Genomic DNA, 7,281 nt, shown 5'->3' with positions numbered 1-7,281 from the left:
CATTTAGGATAATTTCAGCCTTTTCTGTTATGTATTTATTTATTTATCAATTAAAAATTTTTAAAAATATCTCTACTCCCAGCATGAGGATCAAACTTACAATCCTGAGATCAAGGGTCACATGCTTCACCAACTGAGCCAGCCAGGCGCTCCTTCTCTGTGTTTATTTTATTTTTATTTTTTTAAATTTTTATTTATTTATGATAGTCACACAGAGAGAGAGAGAGAGAGGCAGAGACATAGGCAGAGGGAGAAGCAGGCTCCATGCACAGGGAGCCCAACGTGGGATTCGATTCTGGGTCTCCAGGATCGCGCCCTGGGCCAAAGGCAAGCGCCAAACCGCTGCGCCACCCAGGGATCCCCTTCTCTGTGTTTAAACTAGGAAATGAGCTCAGATTCTCTGAAGGACCTAAGTTATCAGGGAGGTGTAATCCTTCTAGGCCCCTCTGGGGTATCACTTGATATTTTCACCTTCTTAATCACCAAATTGCCTACAAAGTGGGAAAATAACATGTGTCCCCAAATGGGATTCCTTGGATTAGGCCTATGCAAGTTGAGAAACAGGGAAAGCATGTTGTCACAACCTCTGTCAAAAAGCTCTAGCTTTTTAAAAACACATTTCCCTAGTGAGTTCATACAGCTTCCAGAATCATCTCGATACTGAGCCTCTCTACCCCTGGGAGTACTACTCACTCTTCTGACTCTGTCCTTCTCCAAGCCAGTGGTCTATGCTTCACACTCTTGGCTCATCAGAAATCCTGGCCCCATTCCTTTAGGGTCTTGCTACACAACAGTTACTTAATTTAATACATTATTGTACTAGGGAATCCTCAATTGCCTCCCTGCCTCCCCTCTTTATTTTACTGAAAAGACAAAAGACTGTCTATTGCTAGGAGTATTCAGAACATTGAAAACTGAGAACACTATGTTGTTCCTGAGAAACGTTCTTCCAAATGTCGACTCTGATAAGGTATTTCACCCCCAGTGAATCATGGGAGTAACAATCACTTTTATAAAGCACCTATAATGAGATGGAAAAGAGAACAACCGCGGCAAAATTTAGACCTGTTAAAATGTATTTGTGACTTAGAAATCTATTGTTAATTTGCACAACATGTTCTTTTTTTTTTTTTTTTTGCACAACATGTTCTGATGGCAGGATGATTTCCTAAATTTGAACTTGAAGTTGACATAAAGAGAAGCAATCTGACACCTCTGTTGCAATCAGCCTATTTTCAACAGTCAGGAAAACAAACTCAAATAAAAACCCATCTCTAAGTTTTTGGTAGGGTAAAACTGAAGGGATGGTGTCACTTTTCCTTTCTTGGGCTTTTAAAGCTCTACGAGGACATTTTCTGGGAGTTATGTCCATTTGTTACAATGAATGTGGCAGGCAGATAGAGCTCACAGAGATGTCTCAATGTCTGAAAATTTGCAGGTTCCGGTAAGAGCTGGAAATTTCTATTCTAAATGGAGGCTTGGTAAGCGGTCCTGATACATGTTTACTAGATTTGTTTAATTACTGCTGGTTCTCACATTCTGCTTTTGAGTTGAATCTTAAATATTTGACAGTTTTAGCACGTGGGATTCACAAGCAACAAATAAAAAAGCTATCTTTACAAATTTCCTCATCCTTTAAAAAACCAGTAATAAACATTTTGAATTTAGAAAGCACTCGTTTCGACAAATTGGACTGTTGTCTCAAATGGGAAGAAGCTTTTTGCTAATTGGATGTCTTGGCTTTATCACTTTTATGATGAAAAATGGTAGAGCATTTTAGGTACCTTTTGCCAAGAAAACAACCATAGAGTAATGCTAAGATTGGAATGGGCTATTTAGGAAATGATTCTTCAAATTGCAAATGCTTACAGGTAGCAACTGTTTAATAAATTAAGTGGCCAAAAGAGAACAGATTTATCACTGTGGCTGTATAAGTTGCATTTTTACAAGAGCCAAACAAATAAAGAAGAGATGAATGGTGATTTGTGTCTGCTATCAGTGAATTAAAGTGGATTATAAAGATGGCGAATACATGTTTCATATACATATGTCACTTCATGTCTTCTGGGAAGCAGACATCAAGATGGAATAAGAAGTGCCAGAGATTTATTAGGGATAAGGCCTCTGAAAGATAAAGGCGAGAGAGCAGTAGTCCATCTGTAATGGAAATCTGGCACCTGTGGGAGGAGCAAAGGAAAAATGGAGAATCAAACAGGAAGAGCTATGGGCTCTGTGGCTCTCAGCAAGTCTTGGCCCTTCCTAAAGAGAGTTACAATGTAGATTGCCAACAGAGGAGTTCTCTGTTGGCAAAAATGGCCAGACCCTAGGCCACCAACTCTGTTCTCTCATTGGCTTAGAGCTGCCTAGAGAGAGTGCCCTGGGTTTGGATGCTACCACAAATCCTAAATGTAGTGCAGCCAAAAACTACCAGCTGATTGTACTCTTTAGAACCAAGTTTTCCCTTGAAAGATCTCTGAGCAGTGCAACTCCGTTGGTGACACAGTATGAATTTTTTTCATGCATATCTTCATCATGTGTACAATGAAGAAAATAGAATTCCATCTGAGTCAAATTTTTTCTGCCTTGACTAGTAAGACACCAATATTATTTTGTTAAATTTGCAATTTTTCTTTGCCAAGAGATGGGTGACTTATCAGCCAATACACTACTTGTGGATTCAGATGTCTTGCTTTATGCTTTCTGAAGTTGGTTCTAGGTTTTCATTTGCTTTGGATAACAATTAATTTGTAATACAGAGCATCATTTGTCATCTAATGATAATATCTCATTATAGATAGATTCCATGATTATTGTAAGTTTTGGGCATTTCGCACCTAACTTCTATAGTATAAAGCAATTGTTAGGTGTTATTAGTGATGCAATTTTGAAACAAACTTCTTATCACAAGTCTTTAATTTCTGAATGAATTTAATTAAAGAGCAACTTGAAGTTCCAAGGCACAATATTTAAAAAAAAATAAAAAACAACTATGACTCCTTGTAACTATATGTTTGTGTGGTGAAGAGTATTGTGACACTACACAACAAAGTATAAAAGTGGATTAGAGGCAGAGACAGATTTAAGACAAATGATTATACATAACTCCTGATTTCTATTTTTCACATTCATCAAAATGGCTTCGTTGCTCCTTTTGATTGATGTACTAAAAGTAAATATAAATGAGAAGAATTTATAAAATAAATGTATGTCAAAATTAAGTTTATTCTGTGTGCAATGTTGACTTAAAATGGATTTTACAATATTATTTTTTTTTTAAGTATTTTATCGGGATGCCTGGGTGACTCCATGGTTGGGTGCCTGCCTTCAGCCCAGGGCATGATCCTGGAGTCCCAGGATTGAGTCCCACATTGGGCTCCCTGCATGGAGCCTGCTTCTCCCTCTGTCTGTGTCTCTGCCTCTCTCTCTGTATCTTTCATGAATAAATAAATAAAATCTTTTTTAAAAAAGTATTTTATTTATTTGTGAGAGAACATGAGTGGAGGGTGGGGAAGGGACAGAGGGAGAGGGATAAGCAGACTCCCTGCTAAGCAGGGACCCCTATGGGACTCGATTTCAGGACCCCAGGATCATGACCTGAGCTGAAGGCAGATGCTTAACCAACTGAGCCACCCAGGCATCCCAAGGATTCTACAATTTTAATATTTGTATAACCCCTCTTTTATACTACAGATTAAAGGAATGCATTTCTTGGGGTGGGATAAAAGGTTGGAACTTGTTTAGGAAATAAAAAAACACTGAAAAATAAAAGAGGAGAGCTCCACAAAGGTGAAATGTCAACTGATCAATTTAAGACTTTCCTGGTTATCTTCAAGCCATCAGCTGCTGTCATACCCCATCTTCGTAACTTCAGTGGAATTGGAATTCTCATTTGAGTGGGAATTGTAGTTAGCAGTCCTCGTAATCCTCAAATCAATACTACCAAACCTTTGAAGAATCAAAGACATGTCGTTTGAAAGGAAAGTTTCCCCTTTCCCCCTGGTCCCTACTTACCCAAGTCATTTTCTGGAGAGAGCACAGTTATTAGTTTAGTTTTCCAGAGATACTCTATGTATTTGCATATATATATGTGCAATATTATATATAATAAAATATATAATAAATATAAATATATGCAAATATATATGCATACTCTATGTATTTGCATATATATGCATATATATATGTCCATTTATCCATAAATCTTTATCTGCTGCACTAATGGGAACAGGTTTTTCTCTTTCTTTTTTTTTCTTTCTTTCTATCTTTCTTTCTAATTTATTTTTTTTTCATGATTTTATTTATTTATTTGAGAGAGAAATAACGAGAGAGCACAAGCAGGGGGAGAGGGAGAAGCAGACTCCCTACTGAGCAGGAAGCCCACCATGGGGCTTGATCCCAGAACTCCAGGATCATGACCTGAGCTTGCTTATGAATGTACATAACATAAGGGAAAGGAAATTGTGGAGATCTCAGGTGAGGATTATCAGTTGAAGTTTCTTTATTTAATAGGATATTTTCCTTTATAGTAGAGTGAATTATTTTCGGTAGGACATAATACTATGTTTGTTATAGTAATGATCCTTTGAAATAAGTAATTCTTTTAATATTTGTCCAATATACAAACCAACTTCTCTTCTGCTTGACACTTTGTCATTGTCCTGAATGCCAGTCTTAAAAGCCTGTTACATTAAGAACTTGAAAACATATTAAAAAAGTGAAACATAAGCAAAGTTGGGCTTTTGTAACATAATTCCTAGGGACAGATGCAAAGCTGTAATACAATGGAGTATTTCAGGAGCAAATAGAACTATTCTGTAACATTTGATAAGAAGTTAAACCCTACTGAGCTATAGATACTTTTGTTGGAATTCAGCAGTTGTGATCTCCAAAATCTTAAAGCAAACTTTTGTTGTACTAAACTACTTTTGTTGTATCAAGTGAAATAATATTCAAGGAGTTTGTTTATTTTTAGATTTTTTGAGTTCCTTTATTTTTAATCCTGTGACTCAGGATTAAATTTTTTACTGGGGGGGGGGGCAGGGAGGGGCAGAGAGAGAGGGAAAGAGAGAATCTTAAGCAGGCTCCACACCCAGAGCTGAGCCCAAGGTGGGGCTCGATCTCACTACTCTGAGATCATGACCTGAGCTAAAATCAGGAGTTGGACTAAAAAAATTGAGCCATCCTGGCACCCCCTCCAAAAATTTTTTTAAATCCTTTTACACTTAGTGTTCATGAATCTATTTCCTTTACTTTTCAGGATATTTTTCATTTTGACAAGAAAGGAATAGCATATGAAATGGTGCCATTTTCCTATGATGCCAGTTTTAGCAAACTCCTTAAAGAACACCAGCTTTTAGAAAGATGTTTATCTACTTGCAAAGAACATAAACCCCAAGAGATTTTCTGAATTCTTCCCTAATTTGGGGGATTTTTGTCAAATTGCCTGTATATGTTCATATACTCACACTTAATTAGTCAATTCTTCTTTTAAAAAGGCTTGTTTTAAAGAGAAGCACAACAACTGTGATATCTTTGGAACTTATAAATATCTAGTCTAGAATTTCCTTAAGGTTGTCATCTGTTTCCTCACTTCAAGAGTTGAAACACTGTTAGGCTGAATTTTTTAAATGTTGGGTTTGTTTTGCCAATACAGGAAAAGCAACACTTCCTAATTTGCTTAGATCCATGTCCACGTCATTTGAAATTATATCAGTTCCAGAGAAACACTATTGTAATAAGGAAATTAGCAGGTTGAATGTGTGCACATACATGTGGATGTCCGTGTGTGTCTGTAGTGTGAATGTGTACAAGTAATGTGAAAGAGGATTTTAGAAAATCAATTTGAACATCAATTCATTTTTTAAACGTTTGTGACCAACAGAGAGACTGAACACACATTTCATTAATTATTTCCAATAAATAAATATTTTTCTAATCTTTAGATCCTTCAGTTAGGATTCATTAATAAGATATATTTTTATTGGAGCATAGTATTTCCTAAATGGTGTTTTAAGATAAGTTACACATTAGTACAGTCTTTTAGATAGTAATAGCAGCCTATGATCATTTATATACATGTACTAAAAATAATTGCATAAATCTAGCTCAAAATTCTATTCTATGTGGACATCTCCCTTAAAAAACCTGTGGTAAGTAGTTAATCAGTTTTTTTGGTTGTTATTTTTATTTTTATTTTTTAAAGATTTATTTATTTATTTATCTATTTATGATAGACGTAGAGAGAGAGAGAGAAAGGCAGAGACACAGGAGGAAGGAGAAGCAGGCTCCATGCCAGGAGCCTGATGTGGGACTCAGTCCCGGGAATCCAGGATCACACCCTGGGCCAAAGGGAGGTGCTAAACTGCTGAGCCACCCAGGGATCCCCGGTTGCTATTTTTAGTTAAGAGAATGTATGGGGAACATCTAGAATTGTTCCTGGTACAATTAACTTTTTTGCTTAAGAACAGTCTTTAAGTGAAATTTTGTCAGTAGGTAATCATTAACTTTATTCAAAGGTTTATCATAAGTTCTTTTTTCCTCCTGATTGTTCATGTATTTACTGATTATGTGAGTAAAACATGTTTATTTTTATGAATCCAAACAAAACAAAGCTAAAGTTTACTATAATCCCACTTCTCAGTAATAGTTACTATTAAAATTAGGTGTGTGTGGGTATATATATGTTATAATTAGGCATATGTGTATATTTGAGCTTATATAAACAATGTATTTTTATTGTACAGAAATAAATCATATTAACATTTTTAAACAATATGTCTTAGATAGCTTTTTCTGTAAATAAAAGTAGACTTTGGGTGACATGGGTGAAGAGGATTGAAGAGTACATTAATCAAGATGATTAACAGTGTGTTAACTGTATTGGAATTTAAAAAAAATAGATTTTATGACTTTCTTTTTTAAGGTTTTATTTACTTGACAGAAAGAGAGAGGGAGCAAACACAAGCAGAAGGAGCAGCAGAGGGAGAGGGAGAAGCAGGCTCCCCACCGACCAGGGAACTTGATGGAGAGCTCCATCCCAGGACCTTGGGATCATGACCTGAGCAAAAGGCAGATGCTTAACTGACTGAGCCACCCAGGCGCCCTGTTTTGTTTTTTGTTTTTTGTTTTTTTTTAGATTTTATGCTTTTTAAATCCTACAATGTATTCCATTACATGGCTGTACCAGTTACTTATCTATACCCCTGGTGAGGTTTATAGTCGAGTATATTAGGCTGCAATTTTATTCACAGAGTCTTCAAGGAAGACATTCTTTTCACTCAT

This window comes from Nyctereutes procyonoides, unplaced genomic scaffold (assembly GCF_905146905.1).
Source record: "Nyctereutes procyonoides isolate TBG_1078 unplaced genomic scaffold, NYPRO_anot_genome, whole genome shotgun sequence".
NCBI classification, from domain to species: Eukaryota; Metazoa; Chordata; class Mammalia; order Carnivora; family Canidae; genus Nyctereutes; species Nyctereutes procyonoides.
Note: the sequence above shows the minus strand (reverse complement) of the source record.